This window comes from Zeugodacus cucurbitae, chromosome X (assembly GCF_028554725.1).
Source record: "Zeugodacus cucurbitae isolate PBARC_wt_2022May chromosome X, idZeuCucr1.2, whole genome shotgun sequence".
Taxonomy (NCBI): Eukaryota; Metazoa; Arthropoda; class Insecta; order Diptera; family Tephritidae; genus Zeugodacus; species Zeugodacus cucurbitae.
In genome coordinates, this window is record NC_071672.1 from 17,331,980 (window position 1) to 17,356,172 (window position 24,193).

Sequence of the window (24,193 nt, forward strand, 5' to 3'; positions counted from 1 at the left end):
GACAAGACAAGACAAGACAAGACAAGACAAGACAAGACAAGACAAGACAAGACAAGACAAAACAACACAACGCACGACATGACATGACATGACAAGACAAGACAAGACAAGACAAGACAAGACAAGACAAGACAAGACAAGACAAGACAAGACAAGACAAGACAAGACAACACAACGCACGACATGACAAGACAAGACAAGACAAGACAAGACATGACATGACAAGACAAAACAAGACAAGACAAAACAACACAACGCACGACATGACATGACATGACAAGACAAGACAAGACAAGACAAGACAAGACAAGACAAGACAAGACAAGACAAGACAAGACAAGACAAGACAAGACAAGACAACACAACACAACACATGACATGACATGACATGACATGACAAGACAAGACAAGACAAGACAAGACAAGACAAGACAAGACAAGACAAGACAAGACAAGACAAGACAAGACAAGACAAGACAAGACAAGACAAGACAAGACAAGACCAGACAAGACAAGACAAGACCAGACAAGACAAGACAAAACAAGACAAGACAAGACAAGACAAGACAAGACAAGAAAAGACAAGTCAAGACAAGACAAGACAAGACAAGACAAGACAAGACAAGAAAAGACAAGTCAAGACAAGACAAGACAAGACAAGACCAAACAAGACAAGACAAGACAAAACAACACAACACATGACGTGACATGACAGTACAAGACAAGAAAAGACAAGACAAGACATGAAAAGACAAGACAAGACAGGACAGGACAAGACAAGACAAGATAAGACCAGACAAGACAAGAGAAGACCAGACAAGACAAGACAAGACAAGAAAAGAAAAGACAAGACAAGACAAGACAAGACAAGACAAAACAACACAACACACGACATGACATCACAAGACAAGACAAGACAAGACAAGACAAGACAAGACAAGACAAGGCAAGACAAGACAAGACAAGACAAGACAAGACAAGACAAGACAAGACAAGACAAGACAAGACAAGACAAGACAAGACAAGACAAGACAAGACAAGACAAGACAAGACAAGACAAGACAAGACAAGACAAGACAAGGCAAAATAAGGCAAGACATGACAAGACAAGACAACACAACACAACACATGACATGACATGACATGACATGACAAGACAAGACAAGACAAGACAAGACAAGACAAGACAAGACAAGACATGACATGACAAGGCAAAACAAGACAAGACAAAACAACACAACGCACGACATGACAAGACAAGACAAGACAAGACAAGACATGACATGACAAGACAAAACAAGACAAGACAAAACAACACAACGCACGACATGACATGACATGACAAGACAAGACAAGACAAGACAAGACAAGACAAGACAAGACAAGACAAGACAAGACAAGACAAGACAAGACAAGACAAGACAAGACAAGACAAGACAAGACAAGGCAAGACAAGACAAGACAAGACAAGACAAGACAAGACAAGACAAGACAAGACAAGACAAGACAAGACAAGACAAGACAAGACAAGACAAGACATGACATGACAAGACAAAACAAGACAAGACAAAACAACACAACGCACGACATGACATGACATGACAAGACAAGACAAGACAAGACAAGACAAGACAAGACAAGACAAGACAAGACAAGACAAGACAAGACAAGACAAGACAAGACAAGACAAGACAAGACAAGACAAGACAAGACAAGACAAGACAAGACAAGGCAAGACAAGACAAGACAAGACAAGACCAGATAAGACAAGACAAGACAAGACAAGACAAGACAAGACAAGACAAGACAAGACAAGACAAGACAAGACAAGACAAGACAAGACAAGACAAGACAAGACAAGACAAGACAAGACAAGACAAGACAAGACAAGACAAGACAAGACAAGACAAGACAAGACAAGACAAGACAAGACAAGACAAGACAAGACAAGACAAGACAAGACAAGACAAGACAAGACAAGACAAGACAAGACAAGACAAGACAAGACAAGACAAGACAAGACAAGACAAGACAAGACAAGACAAGACAAGACAAGACAAGACAAGACAAGACAAGACAAGACAAGACAAGACAAGACAAGACAAGACAAGACAAGACAAGACAGGACAAGACAAGACAAGACAAGACAAGACAAGACAAGACAAGACAAGACAAGACAAGACAAGACAAGACAAGACCAAACAAGACAAGACAAGACAAAACAACACAACACATGACATGACATGACAGGACAAGACAAGAAAAGACAAGACAAGACAGGACAGGACAAGACAAGACAAGATAAGAGCAGACAAGACAAGACAAGACAAGACAAGACAAAACAAGACAAGACAAGACAAGACAAGACAAGACAAGATAAGACCAGAAAAGACAAGACAAGACAAGACAAAACAACACAACACACGACATGACATCACAAGACAAGACAAGACAAGACAAGACAAGACAAGACAAAACAAGACAAGACAAGACAAGACAAGACAAGATAAGACCAGAAAAGACAAGACAAGACAAGACAAAACAACACAACACACGACATGACATCACAAGACAAGACAAGACAAGACAAGACAAGACAAGACAAGACAAGACAAGACAAGACAAGACAAGACAAGACAAGACAAGACAAGACAAGATAAGACCAGAAAAGACAAGACAAGACAAGACAAAGCAACACAACACACGACATGACATCACAAGACATCACAAGACAAGACAAAACAAGACAAGACAAGACAAGACAAGACAAGACAAGACAAGGAGAAGACAAGACAAGACCAGACCAGACAAGACAAGACAAGACAAGACAAGACAAGACAAGACAAGACAAGACAAGACAAGACAAGACAAGACAAGACAAGACAAGACAAGACAAGACAAGACAAGACAAGACAAGACAAGACAAGACAAGACAAGACAAGACAAGACAAGACAAGACAAGACAAGACAAGACAAGACAAGACAAGACAAGACAAGACAAGACAAGACAAGACAAGACAAGACAAGACAAGACAAGACAAGACAAAACAAGACAAGACAAGACCAAACAAGACAAGACAAGACAAGACAAGAAAAGACAAGACAGGACAGGACAAGACAAGACAAGACAAGACAAGACAAGACAAGACAAGACAAGACAAGATAAGACCAGACAAGACAAGACAAGACAAGACAAGACAAGACAAGACAAGTCAAGACAAGACAAGACAAGACAAGACAAGACAAGACAAGACAAGACAAGACAAGACAAGACAAGACAAGACAAGACAAGATAAGACCAGACAAGACAAGACAAGACAAGACAAGACAAGACAAGACAAGACAAGACAAGACAAGACAAGACAAGACAAGACAAGACAAGATAAGACCAGACAAGACAAGACAAGACAAGACAAGACAAGACAAAACAAGACAAGACAAGACAAGACAAGACAAGATAAGACCAGAAAAGACAAGACAGGACAAGACAAAACAACACAACACACGACATGACATCACAAGACAAGACAAGACAAGACAAGACAAGACAAGACAAGACAAGACAAAACAAGACAAGACAAGACAAGACAAGATAAGACCAGAAAAGACAAGACAAGACAAGACAAAACAACACAACACACGACATGACATCACAAGACAAGACAAGACAAGACAAGACAGGACAAGACAAGACAAGACAAGACAAGACAAGACAAGACAAGACAACAGAACACACGACAGGACAAGACAAGACAAGGCAAGACAAGACAAGACAAGACAAGACAAGACAAGACAAGACAAGACAAGACAAGACAAGACAAGACAAGACAAGACAAGACAAGACAAGACAAGACAAGACAAGACAAGACAAGACAAGACAAAACAAGACAAGACAAGACAAGACAAGACAAGACAAGACAAGACAAGACAAGACAAGACAAGACAAGACAAGACAAGACAAGACAAGACAAGACAAGACAAGACAAGACAAGACAAGACAAGACAAGACAAGACAAAACAACACAACACATGACATGACATGATAGGACAAGACAAGACAAGACAAGACAAGACAAGATAAGACCAGAAAAGACAAGACAAGACAAGACAAAACAACACAACACACGACATGACATCACAAGACAAGACAAGACAAGACAAGACAGGACAAGACAAGACAAGACAAGACAAGACAAGACAAGACAAGACAAGACAAGACAAGACAAGACAAGACAAGACAAGACAAGACAAGACAAGACAAGACAAGACAAGACAAGACAAGACAAGACAAGACAAGACAAGACAAGACAAGACAAGACAAGACAAGACAAGACAAGACAAGTCAAGACAAGACAAGACAAGACAAGACAAGACAAGACAAGACAAGACAAGACAAGACAAGACAAGACAAGACAAGACAAGACAAGACAAGACAAGACAAGACAAGACAAGACAAGACAAGACAAGACAAGACAAGACAAGACAAGACAAGACAAGACAAGACAAGACAAGACAAGACAAGACAAGACAAGACAAGACAAGACAAGACAAGACAAGACAAGACAAGACAAGACAAGGCAAGACAAGACAAGAAAAGACAAGACAAGACAAGACAAGACAAGACAAGACAAGACAAGACAAGACAAGACAAGACAAGACAAGACAAGACAAGACAAGACAAGACAAGACAAGACAAGACAAGACAAGGCAAGACAAGACAAGACAAGACAAGACAAGACAAGACAAGACAAGACAAGACAAGACAAGACAAGACAAGACAAGACAAGACAAGACAAGACAAGACAAGACAAGACAAAACAAGACAAGACAAGACCAAACAAGACAAGACAAGACAAGACAAGAAAAGACAAGACAGGACAGGACAAGACAAGACAAGACAAGACAAGAAAAGACAAGACAGGACAGGACAAGACAAGACAAGACAAGACAAGACAAGACAAGACAAGACAAGACAAGATAAGACCAGACAAGACAAGACAAGACAAGACAAGACAAGACAAGACAAGTCAAGACAAGACAAGACAAGACAAGACAAGACAAGACAAGACAAGACAAGACAAGACAAGACAAGACAAGATAAGACCAGACAAGACAAGACAAGACAAGACAAGACAAGACAAGACAAGACAAGACAAGACAAGACAAGACAAGACAAGATAAGACCAGACAAGACAAGACAAGACAAGACAAGACAAGACAAAACAAGACAAGACAAGACAAGACAAGACAAGATAAGACCAGAAAAGACAAGACAGGACAAGACAAAACAACACAACACACGACATGACATCACAAGACAAGACAAGACAAGACAAGACAAGACAAGACAAGACAAGACAAAACAAGACAAGACAAGACAAGACAAGACAAGATAAGACCAGAAAAGACAAGACAAGACAAGACAAAACAACACAACACACGACATGACATCACAAGACAAGACAAGACAAGACAAGACAGGACAAGACAAGACAAGACAAGACAAGACAACAGAACACACGACAGGACAAGACAAGACAAGGCAAGACAAGACAAGACAAGACAAGACAAGACAAGACAAGACAAGACAAGACAAGACAAGACAAGACAAGACAAGACAAGACAAGACAAGACAAGACAAGACAAGACAAGACAAGACAAGACAAGACAAGACAAAACAAGACAAGACAAGACAAGACAAGACAAGACAAGACAAGACAAGACAAGACAAGACAAGACAAGACAAGACAAGACAAGACAAGACAAGACAAGACAAGACAAGACAAAACAACACAACACATGACATGACATGATAGGACAAGACAAGACAAGACAAGACAAGACAAGATAAGACCAGAAAAGACAAGACAAGACAAGACAAAACAACACAACACACGACATGACATCACAAGACAAGACAAGACAAGACAAGACAGGACAAGACAAGACAAGACAAGACAAGACAACAGAACACACGACAGGACAAGACAAGACAAGGCAAGACAAGACAAGACAAGACAAGACAAGACAAGACAAGACAAGACAAGACAAGACAAGACAAGACAAGACAAGACAAGACAAGACAAGACAAGACAAGACAAGACAAGACAAGACAAGACAAAACAAGACAAGACAAGACAAGACAAGACAAGACAAGACAAGACAAGACAAGACAAGACAAGACAAGACAAGACAAGACAAGACAAGACAAGACAAGACAAGACAAGACAAGACAAGACAAGACAAGACAAGACAAGACAAGACAAAACAACACAACACATGACATGACATGATAGGACAAGACAAGACAAGACAAGACAAGACAAGACAAGACAAGACAAGACAAGACAAGACAAGACAAGACAAGACAAGACAAGACAAGACAAGACAAGACAAGACAAGACAAGACAAGACAAGACAAGACAAGACAAGACAAGACAAGACAAGACAAGACAAGACAAGACAAGACAAGACAAGACAAGACAAGACAAGACAAGACAAGACAAGACAAGACAAGACAAGACAAGACAAGACAAGACAAGACAAGACAAGACAAGACAAGACAAGACAAGACAAGACAAGACAAGACAAGACAAGACAAGACAAGACAAGACAAGACAAGACAAGACAAGACAAGACAAGACAAGACAAGACAAGACAAGACAAGACAAGACAAGACAAGACAAGACAAGACAAGACAAGACAAGACAAGACAAGACAAGACAAGACAAGACAAGACAAGACAAGACAAGACAAGACAAGACAAGACAAGACAAGACAAGACAAGACAAGACAAGACAAGACAAGACAAGACAAGACAAGACAAGACAAGACAAGACAAGACAAGACAAGACAAGACAAGACAAGACAAGACAAGACAAGACAAGACAAGACAAGACAAGACAAGACAAGACAAGACAAGACAAGTCAAGACAAGACAAGACAAGACAAGACAAGACAAGACAAAACAAGACAAGACAAGACAAGACCAAACAAGACAAGACAAGACAAGACAAGAAAAGACAAGACAAGACAAGACAAGAAAAGACAAGACAAGACAAGAAAAGAAAAGACAAGACAAGACAAGACAAGACAAGACAAGACAAGACAAGACAAGACAAGACAAAACAACACAACACACGACATGACATCACAAGACAAGACAAGACAAGACAAGACAAGACAAGACAAGACAAGACAAGACAAGACAAGACAAGACAAGACAAGACAAGACAAGACAAGACAAGACAAAACAAGACAAAACAAGACAAGACAAGACAAGACAAGCCAAGACAAGACAAGACAAGACAAGACAAGACAAGACAAGACAAGACAAGACAAGACAAGACAAGAGAAGACAAGACAAGACAAGACAAGACAAGACAAGACAAGACAAGACAAGACAAGACAAGAAAAGACAAGACAAGACAAGACAAGACAAGACAAGACAAGACAAGACAAGACAAGACAAGACAAGACAAGACAAGACAAGACAAGACAAGACAAGACAAGACAAGACAAGACAAGACAAAACAAGACAAGACAAGACCAAACAAGACAAGACAAGACAAAACAACACAACACATGACATGACATGACAGGACAAGACAAGAAAAGACAAGACAAGACAGGACAGGACAAGACAAGACAAGATAAGACCAGACAAGACAAGACAAGACAAGACAAGACAAAACAAGACAAGACAAGACAAGACAAGACAAGATAAGACCAGAAAAGACAAGACAAGACAAGACAAAACAACACAACACACGACATGACATCACAAGACAAGACAAGACAAGACAAGACAAGACAAGACAAGACAAGACAAGACAAGACAAGACAAGACAAGACAAGACAAGACAAGACAAGACAAGACAAGACAAGACAAGACAAGACAAGACAAGACAAGATAAGACCAGAAAAGACAAGACAAGACAAGACAAAGCAACACAACACACGACATGACATCACAAGACATCACAAGACAAGACAAAACAAGACAAGACAAGACAAGACAAGACAAGACAAGATAAGACCAGAAAAGACAAGACAAGACAAGACAAAACAACACAACACACGACATGACATCACAAGACAAGACAAGACAAGACAAGACAAGACAAGACAAGACAAGACAAGACAAGACAAGACAAGACAAGACAAGACAAGACAAGACAAGACAAGACAAGACAAGACAAGACAAAACAACACAACACACGACATGACATCACAAGACAAGACAAGACAAGACAAGACAAGATAAGACCAGACAAGACAAGACAAGACAAGACAAGACAAAACAAGACAAGACAAGACAAGACAAGACAAGATAAGACCAGAAAAGACAAGACAAGACAAGACAAAACAACACAACACACGACATGACATCACAAGACAAGACAAGACAAGACAAGACAAGACAAGACAAGACAAGACAAGACAAGACAAGACAAGACAAGACAAGACAAGACAAGACAAGACAAGACAAGACAAGACAAGACAAGACAAGACAAGACAAGATAAGACCAGAAAAGACAAGACAAGACAAGACAAAGCAACACAACACACGACATGACATCACAAGACATCACAAGACAAGACAAAACAAGACAAGACAAGACAAGACAAGACAAGACAAGACAAGACAAGACAAGACAAGACAAGACAAGACAAGACAAGACAAGACAAGACAAGACAAGACAAGACAAGACAAGACAAGACAAGACAAGACAAGACAAGACAAGACAAGACAAGACAAGACAAGACAAGACAAGACAAGACAAGACAAGACAAGACAAGACAAGACAAGACAAGACAAGACAAGACAAGACAAGACAAGACAAGACAAGACAAGACAAGACAAGACAAGACAAGACAAGACAAGACAAGACAAGACAAGACAAGACAAGACAAGACAAGACAAGACAAGACAAGACAAAACAAGACAAGACAAGACCAAACAAGACAAGACAAGACAAGAGAAGAAAAGACAAGACAGGACAGGACAAGACAAGACAAGACAAGACAAGACAAGACAAGACAAGACAAGACAAGACAAGATAAGACCAGACAAGACAAGACAAGACAAGACAAGACAAGACAAGACAAGTCAAGACAAGACAAGACAAGACAAGACAAGACAAGACAAGACAAGACAAGACAAGACAAGACAAGACAAGACAAGACAAGACAAGATAAGACCAGACAAGACAAGACAAGACAAGACAAGACAAGACAAGACAAGACAAGACAAGACAAGACAAGACAAGACAAGACAAGACAAGACAAGATAAGACCAGACAAGACAAGACAAGACAAGACAAGACAAGACAAAACAAGACAAGACAAGACAAGACAAGACAAGATAAGACCAGAAAAGACAAGACAGGACAAGACAAAACAACACAACACACGACATGACATCACAAGACAAGACAAGACAAGACAAGACAAGACAAGACAAAACAAGACAAGACAAGACAAGACAAGACAAGATAAGACCAGAAAAGACAAGACAAGACAAGACAAGACAAGACAAGACAAGATAAGACCAGAAAAGACAAGACAAGACAAGACAAAACAACACAACACACGACATGACATCACAAGACAAGACAAGACAAGACAAGACAGGACAAGACAAGACAAGACAAGACAAGACAAGACAACAGAACACACGACAGGACAAGACAAGACAAGACAAGGCAAGACAAGACAAGACAAGACAAGACAAGACAAGACAAGACAAGACAAGACAAGACAAGACAAGACAAGACAAGACAAGACAAGACAAGACAAGACAAGACAAGACAAGACAAGACAAGACAAGACAAGACAAGACAAGACAAGACAAGACAAGACAAGACAAGACAAGACAAGACAAGACAAGACAAGACAAGACAAGACAAGACAAGACAAGACAAGACAAGACGAGACAAGACAAGACAAAACAACACAACACATGACATGACATGATAGGACAAGACAAGACAAGACAAGACAAGACAAGACAAGACAAGACAAGACAAGACAAGACAAGACAAGACAAGACAAGACAAGACAAGACAAGACAAGACAAGACAAGACAAGACAAGACAAGACAAGACAAGACAAGACAAGACAAGACAAGACAAGACAATACAAGACAAGACCAAACAAGACAAGACAAGACAAAACAACACAACACATGACATGACAATACAAGACAAGACAAGACAAGACAAGATAAGACATGACAAGACCAGACAAGACAAGACAAAACAACACAACACACGTATGACATGACATGACATGACAAGACAAGACAAGACAAGACAAGACAAGACAAGACAAGACAAGACAAGACAAGACAAGACAAGACAAGACAAGACAAGACAAGACAAGACAAGACAAGACAAGACAAGACAAGACCAGACAAGACCAGACAAGAAAAGACAAGACAAAACAAGACAAGACAAGACAAGACAAGACAAGACAAGACAAGACAAGACAAGACAAAACAACACAACACATGACATGACAGGACAAGACAAGACAAGAAAAGACAAGACAAGACAAGAAAAGACAAGACAAGACAGGACAGGACAAGACAAGACAAGATAAGACCAGACAATATAAGACATGACAATACAAGACAAGACAAGACAAGACAAGACAAGACAAAACAACACAACACACGACATGACATCACAAGACAAGACAAGACAAGACAAGACAAGACAAGACAAGACAAGACAAGACAAGACAAGACAAGACAAGACAAGACAAGACAGGACAAGACAAGACAAGACAAGACAAGACAAGACAAGACAAGACAAGACAAGACAAGACAAGACAAGACAACACAACACAACACAACACAACACATGACATGACATGACATGACATGACAAGACAAGACAAGACAAGACAAGACAAGACAAGGCAAGACCTGACATGACAAGACAAAACAAGACAAGACAAAACAACACAACGCACGACATGACATGACATGACAAGACAAGTCAAGACAAGACAAGACAAGACAAGACAAGACAAGACAAGACAAGACAAGACAAGACAAGACAAGACAAGACAAGACAAGACAAGACAAGACAAGACAAGACAAGACAAGACAAGACAAGACAAGACAAGACAAGACAAGACAAGACAAGACAAGACAAGACAAGACAAGACAAGACAAGACAAGACAAGACAAGACAAGACAAGACAAGACAAGACAAGACAAGACAAGACAAGACAAGACAAGACAAGACAAGACAAAACAACACAACACACGACAGGACAAGACAAGACAAGGCAAGAAAAGACAAGACAAGACAAGACAAGACAAGACAAGACAAGACAAGACAAGACAAGACAAGACAAGACAAGACAAGACAAGACAAGACAAGACAAGACAAGACAAGACAAGACAAGACAAGACAAGACAAGACAAGACAAGACAAGACAAGACAAGACAAGACAAGACAAGACAAGACAAGACAAGACAAGACAAGACAAGACAAGACAAGACAAGACAAGACAAGACAAGACAAAACAAGACAAGACAAGACCAAACAAGACAAGACAAGACAAGAGAAGAAAAGACAAGACAGGACAGGACAAGACAAGACAAGACAAGACAAGACAAGACAAGACAAGACAAGACAAGACAAGACAAGATAAGACCAGACAAGACAAGACAAGACAAGACAAGACAAGACAAGTCAAGACAAGACAAGACAAGACAAGACAAGACAAGACAAGACAAGACAAGACAAGACAAGACAAGACAAGACAAGACAAGACAAGATAAGACCAGACAAGACAAGACAAGACAAGACAAGACAAGACAAGACAAGACAAGACAAGACAAGACAAGACAAGACAAGACAAGACAAGACAAGATAAGACCAGACAAGACAAGACAAGACAAGACAAGACAAGACAAAACAAGACAAGACAAGACAAGACAAGACAAGATAAGACCAGAAAAGACAAGACAGGACAAGACAAAACAACACAACACACGACATGACATCACAAGACAAGACAAGACAAGACAAGACAAGACAAGACAAAACAAGACAAGACAAGACAAGACAAGACAAGATAAGACCAGAAAAGACAAGACAAGACAAGACAAGACAAGACAAGACAAGATAAGACCAGAAAAGACAAGACAAGACAAGACAAAACAACACAACACACGACATGACATCACAAGACAAGACAAGACAAGACAAGACAGGACAAGACAAGACAAGACAAGACAAGACAAGACAACAGAACACACGACAGGACAAGACAAGACAAGACAAGGCAAGACAAGACAAGACAAGACAAGACAAGACAAGACAAGACAAGACAAGACAAGACAAGACAAGACAAGACAAGACAAGACAAGACAAGACAAGACAAGACAAGACAAGACAAGACAAGACAAGACAAGACAAGACAAGACAAGACAAGACAAGACAAGACAAGACAAGACAAGACAAGACAAGACAAGACAAGACAAGACAAGACAAGACAAGACAAGACAAGACGAGACAAGACAAGACAAAACAACACAACACATGACATGACATGATAGGACAAGACAAGACAAGACAAGACAAGACAAGACAAGACAAGACAAGACAAGACAAGACAAGACAAGACAAGACAAGACAAGACAAGACAAGACAAGACAAGACAAGACAAGACAAGACAAGACAAGACAAGACAAGACAAGACAAGACAAGACAAGACAAGACAATACAAGACAAGACCAAACAAGACAAGACAAGACAAAACAACACAACACATGACATGACAATACAAGACAAGACAAGACAAGACAAGATAAGACATGACAAGACCAGACAAGACAAGACAAAACAACACAACACACGTATGACATGACATGACATGACAAGACAAGACAAGACAAGACAAGACAAGACAAGACAAGACAAGACAAGACAAGACAAGACAAGACAAGACAAGACAAGACAAGACAAGACAAGACAAGACAAGACAAGACAAGACCAGACAAGACCAGACAAGAAAAGACAAGACAAAACAAGACAAGACAAGACAAGACAAGACAAGACAAGACAAGACAAGACAAAACAACACAACACATGACATGACAGGACAAGACAAGACAAGAAAAGACAAGACAAGACAAGAAAAGACAAGACAAGACAGGACAGGACAAGACAAGACAAGATAAGACCAGACAATATAAGACATGACAATACAAGACAAGACAAGACAAGACAAGACAAGACAAAACAACACAACACACGACATGACATCACAAGACAAGACAAGACAAGACAAGACAAGACAAGACAAGACAAGACAAGACAAGACAAGACAAGACAAGACAAGACAAGACAGGACAAGACAAGACAAGACAAGACAAGACAAGACAAGACAAGACAAGACAAGACAAGACAAGACAAGACAACACAACACAACACAACACAACACATGACATGACATGACATGACATGACAAGACAAGACAAGACAAGACAAGACAAGACAAGGCAAGACCTGACATGACAAGACAAAACAAGACAAGACAAAACAACACAACGCACGACATGACATGACATGACAAGACAAGTCAAGACAAGACAAGACAAGACAAGACAAGACAAGACAAGACAAGACAAGACAAGACAAGACAAGACAAGACAAGACAAGACAAGACAAGACAAGACAAGACAAGACAAGACAAGACAAGACAAGACAAGACAAGACAAGACAAGACAAGACAAGACAAGACAAGACAAGACAAGACAAGACAAGACAAGACAAGACAAGACAAGACAAGACAAGACAAGACAAGACAAGACAAGACAAGACAAGACAAGACAAGACAAAACAACACAACACACGACAGGACAAGACAAGACAAGGCAAGAAAAGACAAGACAAGACAAGACAAGACAAGACAAGACAAGACAAGACAAGACAAGACAAGACAAGACAAGACAAGACAAGACAAGACAAGACAAGACAAGACAAGACAAGACAAGACAAGACAAGACAAGACAAGACAAGACAAGACAAGACAAGACAAGACAAGACAAGACAAGACAAGACAAGACAAGACAAGACAAGACAAGACAAGACAAGACAAGACAAGACAAGACAAGACAAGACAAGACAAGACAAGACCAAACAAGACCAAACAAGACAAGACAAGACAAGACAAGACAAAACAACACAACACATGACATGAGATGACAGGACAAGACAAGACAAGACAAGACAAGACAAGACAAGACAAGACAAGACAAGACAAAACAACACAACGCACGACAGGACAAGACAAGACAAGGCAAGACAAGACAAGACAGGACAAGACAAGACAAGACAAGACAAGACAACAGAACACACGACAGGACAAGACAAGACAAGGCAAGACAAGACAAGACAAGACAAGACAAGACAAGACAAGACAAGACAAGACAAGACAAGACAAGACAAGACAAGACAAGACAAGACAAGACAAGACAAGACAAGACAAGACAAGACAAGACAAGACAAGACAAGACAAGACAAGACAAGACAAGACAAGACAAGACAAGACAAGACAAGACAAGACAAGACAAGACAAGACAAGACAAGACAAGACAAGACAAGACAAGACAAGACAAGACAAGACAAGACAAGACAAGACAAGACAAGACAAGACAAGACAAGACAAGACAAGACAAGACAAGACAAGACAAGACAAGACAAGATAAGACATGACAAGACAAGACAACACAAGACAAGACAAGACAAGACAAGACAAGACAAGACAAGACAAGACAAGACAAGACAAGACAAGACAAGACAAGACAAGACAAGACAAGACAAGACAAGACAAGACAAGACAAGACAAGACAAGACAAGACAAGACAAGACAAGACAAAACAAGACAAGACAAGACCAAACAAAACAAGACAAGACAAAACAACACAACACATGACATGACAAGACAAGAAAAGACAAGACAAGTCAACACAACACAACACATGACATGACATATGTCATACAAGACAAGACAAGACAAGACAAGACAAGACAAGTCAAGACAAGACAAGACAAGACAAGACAAGACAAGACAGGACAGGACAAGATAAGACCAGACAATATAAGACATGACAATACAAGACAAGACACGACAAGACAAGATAAGACAAGACAAGACAAGACAAGACAAGACAAGACAAGACAAGACAAGACAAGACAAGACAAGACAAGACAAGACAAGACAAGATAAGACATGACAAGACAAGACAACACAAGACAAGACAAGACAAGACAAGACAAGACAAGACAAGACAAGACAAGACAAGACAAGACAAGACAAGACAAGACAAGACAAGACAAGACAAGACAAGACAAGACAAGACAAGACAAGACAAGACAAGACAAGACAAGACAAGACAAGACCAGACAAGACCAGACAAGACAAGACAAGACAAAACAAGACAAGACAAGACAAGACAAGACAAGACAAGACAAGACAAGACAAGACAAGACAAGACAAAACAACACAACACATGACATGACATGACAGGACAAGAAAAGGCAAGACAAGACAAGACAAGAAAAGACAAGACAAGACAGGACAGGACAAGACAAGACAAAATAAGACCAGACAAGACAAGACAAGACAAGACAAGACAAGACAAGAAAAGACAAGACAAGACAAAACAAGACAAGACAAAACAAGACAAGACAGGACAAGACAAGACAAGACAAAACAACACAACACATGACATGAAATGACAGGACAAGACAAGAAAAGACAAGACAAGACAAGAAAAGACAAGACAAGACAGGACAGGACAAGATAAGACCAGACAATATAAGACATGACAATACAAGACAAGACACGACAAGACAAGATAAGACAAGACAAGACAAGACAAGACAAGACAAGACAAGACAAGACAAGACAAGACAAGACAAGACAAGACAAGACAAGATAAGACATGACAAGACAAGACAACACAAGACAAGACAAGACAAGACAAGACAAGACAAGACAAGACAAGACAAGACAAGACAAGACAAGACAAGACAAGACAAGACAAGACAAGACAAGACAAGACAAGACCAGACAAGACCAGACAAGACAAGACAAGACAAAACAAGACAAGACAAGACAAGACAAGACAAGACAAGACAAGACAAGACAAGACAAGATAAGACAAGACAAGACAAGACAAGACAAAACAAGACAAGACAAAACAACACAACACATGACATGACATGACAGGACAAGACAAGAAAAGACAAGACAAGACAAGACAAGAAAAGACAAGACAAGACAAGACAAGACAAGACAAGACAAGACAAGACAAGACAAGACAAGACAAGACAAGACAAGACAAGACAAGACAAGACAAGACAAGACAAGACAAGACAAGACAAGACAAGACAAGACAAGACAAGACAAGACAAGACAAGACAAGACAAGACAAGACAAGACAAGACAAGACAAGACAAGACAAGACAAGACAAAACAAGACAAGACAAGACAATACAAGACAAGACAAGACAAGACAAGACAAGACAAGACAAGACAAGACAAGACAAGACAAGACAAAACAAGACAAGACAAGACCAAACAAAACAAGACAAGACAAAACAACACAACACATGACATGACATGACAGGACAAGACAAGAAAAGACAAGACAAGACAAGAAAAGACAAGACAAGACAAGACAAGACAAGACAAGACAAGACAAGACAAGACAAGACAATATAAGACTTGACAATACAAGACAAGACAAGACAAGACAAGACAAGACAAGACAAGACAAGACAAGACAAGACAAGACAAGACAAGACAAGACAAGACAAGACAAGACAAGACAATACAAGACAACACATGACATGACAAGACAAGAAAAGACAAGACAAGTCAACACAACACAACACATGACATGACATATGTCATACAAGACAAGACAAGACAAGACAAGACAAGACAAGTCAAGACAAGACAAGACAAGACAAGACAAGACAAGACAAGACAAGACAAGACAAGACAAGACAAGACAAGACAAGACAAAACAAGACAAGACAAGACCAAACAAGGTCTTATCTTGTCTTGTCTTGTCCTGTCCTGTCTTGTCTTGTCTTTTCTTGTCTTGTCCTGTCATGTCATGTCATGTGTTGTGTTGTTTTGTCTTGTCTTGTTTTGTTTGGTCTTGTCTTGTTTTGTTTTGTCTTGTCTTGTCTTGTCTTGTCTTGTCTTGTCTTGTCTTGTCTTGTCTTGTCTTGTCTTGTCTTGTCTTGTCTTGTCTTGTCTTGTCTTGTCTTGTCTTGTCTTGTCTTGTCTTGTTTTGTCTTGTTTTGTCTTGTCTTGTCTTGTCTGGTCTTGTCTGGTCTTGTCTTGTCTTGTCTTGTCTTGTCTTGTCTTGTCATGTCATGTCATGTCATACGTGTGTTGTGTTGTTTTGTCTTGTCATGTCTTATCTTGTCTTGTCTTGTCTTGTATTGTCATGTCTTATATTGTCTTGTCTTGTCATGTCATATCATGTCGTGTGTTGTGTTGTTTTGTCTTGTCATGTATTGTCTTGTCTTGTCTTGTCTTGTCTTGTCTTGTCTTGTCTTGTCCTGTCATGTCATGTCATGTGTTGTGTTGTTTTGTCTTGTCTTGTCTTGTTCGGTCTTGTCTTGTCTTGTCTTGTATTGTCTTGTCTTGTCTTGTCTTGTTTTGTCTTGTCTTGTCTTGTCTTGTCTTGTCTTGTCTTGTCTTGTCTTGTCTTGTCTTGTCTTGTCTTGTCCTGTCGTGTGTTGTGTTGTTTTGTCTTGTCTTGTCTTGTCTTGTCTTGTCTTGTCTTGTCTTGTCTTGTCTTGTCTTGTCTTGTCTTGTTTTGTCTTGTTTTGTCTTGTCTTGACTTGTCTGGTCTTGTCTGGTCTTGTCTTGTCTTGTCTTGTCTTGTCTTGTCTTGTCATGTCATGTCGTGCGTTGTGTTGTTTTGTCAAGACAAGACAATACAAGACAAGACAAGACAACACAACACATGACATGACATGACATGACATGACAAGACAAGACAAGACAAGACAAGACAAGACAAGACAAGACAAGACAAGACAAGACAAGACAAAACAAGACAAGACAAGACAAGACAAGACAAGACAAGACAAGACAAGACAAGACAAGACAAGACAAGACAAGACAAGACAAGACAAGACAAGACAAGACAAGACAAGACAAGACAAGACAAGACAAGACAAGACAAGACAAGACAAGACAAGACAAGACAAGACAAGACAAGACAAGACAAGACAAGACAAGACAAAACAACACAACACATGACATGACATGACAGGACAAGAAAAGGCAAGACAAGACAAGACAAGAAAAGACAAGACAAGACAGGACAGGACAAGACAAGACAAAATAAGACCAGACAAGACAAGACAAGACAAGACAAGACAAGACAAGAAAAGACAAGACAAGACAAAACAAGACAAGACAAAACAAGACAAGACAGGACAAGACAAGACAAGACAAAACAACACAACACATGACATTAAATGACAGGACAAGACAAGAAAAGACAAGACAAGACAAGAAAAGACAAGACAAGACAGGACAGGACAAGATAAGACCAGACAATATAAGACATGACAATACAAGACAAGACAAGACAAGACAAGATAAGACAAGACAAGACAAGACAAGACAAGACAAGACAAGACAAGACAAGACAAGACAAGACAAGACAAGACAAGACAAGACAAGACAAGACAAGATAAGACATGACAAGACAAGACAACACAAGACAAGACAAGACAAGACAAAACAACACAACACACATATGACATGACATGACATGACAAGACAAGACAAGACAAGACAAGACAAGACAAGACAAGACAAGACAAGACAAGACAAGACCAGACAAGACCAGACAAGACAAGACAAGACAAAACAAGACAAGACAAGACAAGACAAAACAAGACAAGACAAGACAAGACAAGACAAGACAAGATAAGACAAGACAAGACAAGACAAGACAAAACAAGACAAGACATAACAACACAACACATGACATGACATGACAGGACAAGACAAGAAAAGACAAGACAAGACAAGAAAAGACAAGACAAGACAGGACAGGACAAGACAAGACAAGACAAGATAAGACCAGACAATATAAGACTTGACAATACAAGACAAGACAAGACAAGACAAGATAAGACAGGACAAGACAAGACAAGACAAGACAAGACAAGACAAGACAAGACAAGACAAAACAACACAACACACGTATGACATGACATGACATGACATGACATGACATGACAAGACAAGACAAGACAAGACAAGACAAGACAAGACAACACAAGACAAGACAAGACAAGACAAGACAAGACAAGACAACACAACACAACACATGACATGACATGACATGACATGACAAGACAAGACAAGACAAGACAAGACAAGACATGACATGACATGACAAGACAAAACAAGACAAGACAAGACAAGACAAGACAAGACAAAACAACACAACACACGTATGACATGACATGACATGACATGACATGACAAGACAAGACAAGGCAAGATAAGGCAAGACAAGACAAGACAAGACAAGACAAGACAAGACAAGACAACACAACACAACACATGACATGACATGACATGACATGACAAGACAAGACAAGACAAGACAAGACAAGACAAGACAAGAAAAGACAAGACAAGACAAGACAAGACAAGATAAGACAAGACAAGACAAGACAAGACAAGACAAGACAAGACAAAACAACACAACACACGTATGACATGACATGACATGACATGACATGACAAGACAAGACAAGGCAAGATAAGGCAAGACAAGACAAGACAAGACAAGACAAGACAAGACAAGACAACACAACACAACACATGACATGACATGACATGACATGACAAGACAAGACAAGACAAGACAAGACAAGACATGACATGACAAGACAAAACAAGACAAGACAAAACAACACAATGCACGACATGACAAGACAAGACAAGACAAGACAAGACAAGTCAACACAACACAACACATGACATGACATATGTCATACAAGACAAGACAAGACAAGACAAGACAAGACAAGACAAGTCAAGACAAGACAAGACAAGACAAGACAAGACAAGACAAGACAAGACAAGACAAGACAAGACAAGACAAGACAAGACAAGACAAGACAAGACAAAACAAGACAAGACAAGACCAAACAAGGTCTTATCTTGTCTTGTCTTGTCCTGTCCTGTCTTGTCTTGTCTTTTCTTGTCTTGTCCTGTCATGTCATGTCATGTGTTGTGTTGTTTTGTCTTGTCTTGTTTTGTTTGGTCTTGTCTTGTCTTGTTTTGTCTTGTCTTGTCTTGTCTTGTCTTGTCTTGTCTTGTCTTGTCTTGTCTTGTCTTGTCTTGTCTTGTCTTGTTTTGTCTTGTTTTGTCTTGTCTTGTCTTGTCTGGTCTTGTCTGGTCTTGTCTTGTCTTGTCTTGTCTTGTCTTGTCTTGTCATGTCATGTCATGTCATACGTGTGTTGTGTTGTTTTGTCTTGTCATGTCTTATCTTGTCTTGTCTTGTCTTGTATTGTCATGTCTTATATTGTCTTGTCTTGTCATGTCATATCATGTCGTGTGTTGTGTTGTTTTGTCTTGTCATGTATTGTCTTGTCTTGTCTTGTCTTGTCTTGTCTTGTCCTGTCATGTCATGTCATGTGTTGTGTTGTTTTGTCTTGTCTTGTCTTGAATTGTCTTGTCTTGTCTTGTCTTGTCTTGTCTTGTCTTGTTTTGTCTTGTCTTGTCTTGTCTTGTCTTGTCTTGTCTTGTCTTGTCTTGTCTTGTCTTGTCTTGTCTTGTCTTGTCTTGTCTTGTCCTGTCGTGTGTTGTGTTGTTTTGTCTTGTCTTGTCTTGTCTTGTCTTGTCTTGTCTTGTCTTGTTTTGTCTTGTTTTTTCTTGTCTTGTCTTGTCTGGTCTTGTCTGGTCTTGTCTTGTCTTGTCTTGTCTTGTCTTGTCTTGTCTTGTCATGTCATGTCGTGCGTTGTGTTGTTTTGTCAAGACAAGACAAGACAAGACAAGACAAGACAAGACAAGACAAGACAAGACAAGACAAAACAAGACAAGACAAGACAAGACAAGACAAGACAAGACAAGACAAGACAAGACAAGACAAGACAAGACAAGACAAGACAAGACAAGACAAGACAAGACAAGACAAAACAACACAACACATGACATGACATGACAGGACAAGAAAAGGCAAGACAAGACAAGACAAGAAAAGACAAGACAAGACAGGACAGGACAAGACAAGACAAAATAAGACCAGACAAGACAAGACAAGACAAGACAAGACAAGACAAGACAAGAAAAGACAAGACAAGACAAAACAAGACAAGACAAAACAAGACAAGACAGGACAAGACAAGACAAGACAAAACAACACAACACATGACATGAAATGACAGGACAAGACAAGAAAAGACAAGACAAGACAAGAAAAGACAAGACAAGACAGGACAGGACAAGATAAGACCAGACAATATAAGACATGACAATACAAGACAAGACAAGACAAGACAAGATAAGACAAGACAAGACAAGACAAGACAAGACAAGACAAGACAAGACAAGACAAGACAAGACAAGACAAGACAAGACAAGACAAGACAAGACAAGATAAGACATGACAAGACAAGACAACACAAGACAAGACAAGACAAGACAAAACAACACAACACACGTATGACATGACATGACATGACAAGACAAGACAAGACAAGACAAGACAAGACAAGACAAGACAAGACAAGACAAAACAACACAACACACGTATGACATGACATGACATGACAAGACAAGACAAGACAAGACAAGACAAGACAAGACAAGACAAGACAAGACCAGACAAGACAAGACAAGACAAGACAAGACAAAACAAGACAAGACAAGAAAAGACAAGACAAGACAAGACAAGACAAGACAAGACAAGACAAGACAAGACAAGACAAGACAAGACAAGACAAGACAAGACAAGACAAGACAAGACAAGTCAAGACAAGACAAGACAAGACAAGACAAGACAAGACAAGACAAGACAAGACAAGACAAGACAAGATAAGACCAGACAATATAAGACATGACAATACAAGACAAGACAAGACAAGACAAGACAAGACAAGTCAAGACAAGACAAGACAAGACAAGACAAGACAAGATAAGACCAGACAATATAAGACATGACAATACAAGACAAGACAAGACAAGACAAGATAAGACAAGACAAGACAAGACAAGACAAGACAAGACAAGAGAAGACAAGACAAGACAAGACAAAACAACACAACACACGTATGACATGACATGACATGACATGACAAGACAAGACAAGACAAGACAAGACAAGACAAGACAAGACAAAACAAGACAAGGCAAGACAAGACAAGACAAGACAAGACAAGACAAGACAAGACAAGACAAGACAAGACAAGACAAGACAAGACAAGACAAGACAAGACAAGACAAGACAAGACAAGACAAGACAAGACAAGACAAGACAAGACAAGACAAGACAAGACAAGACAAGACAAGACAAGACAAGACAAGACAAGACAAGACAAGACAAGACAAGACAAGACAAGACAAGACAAGACAAGACAAGACAAGACAAGACAAGACAAAACAACACAACACATGACAGGACAAGACAAGACAAGACAAGACAAGACAAGACAAGACAAGACAAGACAAGACAAGACAAGACAAGACAAGACAAGACAAGACAAGACAAGACAAGACAAGACAAGACAAGACAAGACAAGACAAGACAAGACAAGACAAGACAAGACAAGACAAGACAAGACAAGACAAGACAAGACAAGACAAGACAAGACAAGACAAGACAAGACAAGACAAAACAACACAACACATGACATGACATGACAGGACAAGAAAAGGCAAGACAAGACAAGACAAGAAAAGACAAGACAAGACAGGACAGGACAAGACAAGACAAAATAAGACCAGACAAGACAAGACAAGACAAGACAAGACAAGACAAGACAAGAAAAGACAAGACAAGACAAAACAAGACAAGACAAAACAAGACAAGACAGGACAAGACAAGACAAGACAAAACAACATAACACATGACATGAAATGACAGGACAAGACAAGAAAAGACAAGACAAGACAAGACAAGAAAAGACAAGACAAGACAGGACAGGACAAGATAAGACCAGACAATATAAGACATGACAATACAAGACAAGACAAGACAAGACAAGACAAGATAAGACAAGACAAGACAAGACAAGACAAGACAAGACAAGACAAGACAAGACAAGACAAGACAAGACAAGACAAGACAAGATAAGACATGACAAGACAAGACAACACAAGACAAGACAAGACAAGACAAGACAAAACAACACAACACACGTATGACATGACATGACAAGACAAGACAAGACAAGACAAGACAAGACAAGACAAGACAAGACAAGACAAGACAAGACAAGACAAGACAAGACAAGACAAGACAAGACAAGACCAGACAAGACCAGACAAGACAAGACAAGACAAAACAAGACAAGACAAGACAAGACAAGACAAGACAAGACAAGACAAGACAAGACAAGACAAGATAAGACAAGACAAGACAAGACAAGACAAGACAAGACAAGACAAGACAAGACAAGACAAGACAAGACAAGACAAGACAAGATAAGACCAGACAATATAAGACATGACAATACAAGACAAGACAAGACAAGACAAGACAAGACAAGACAAGTCAAGACAAGACAAGACAAGACAAGACAAGACAAGATAAGACCAGACAATATAAGACATGACAATACAAGACAAGACAAGACAAGACAAGACAAGACAAGACAAGACAAGACAAGACAAGACAAGTCAAGACAAGACAAGACAAGACAAGACAAGACAAGACAAGACAAGACAAGATAAGACCAGACAATATAAGACATGACAATACAAGACAAGACAAGACAAGACAAGACAAGACAAGTCAAGACAAGACAAGACAAGACAAGACAAGACAAGATAAGACCAGACAATATAAGACATGACAATACAAGACAAGACAAGACAAGACAAGACAAGACAAGACAAAACAACACAACACACGTATGACATGACATGACATGACAAGACAAGACAA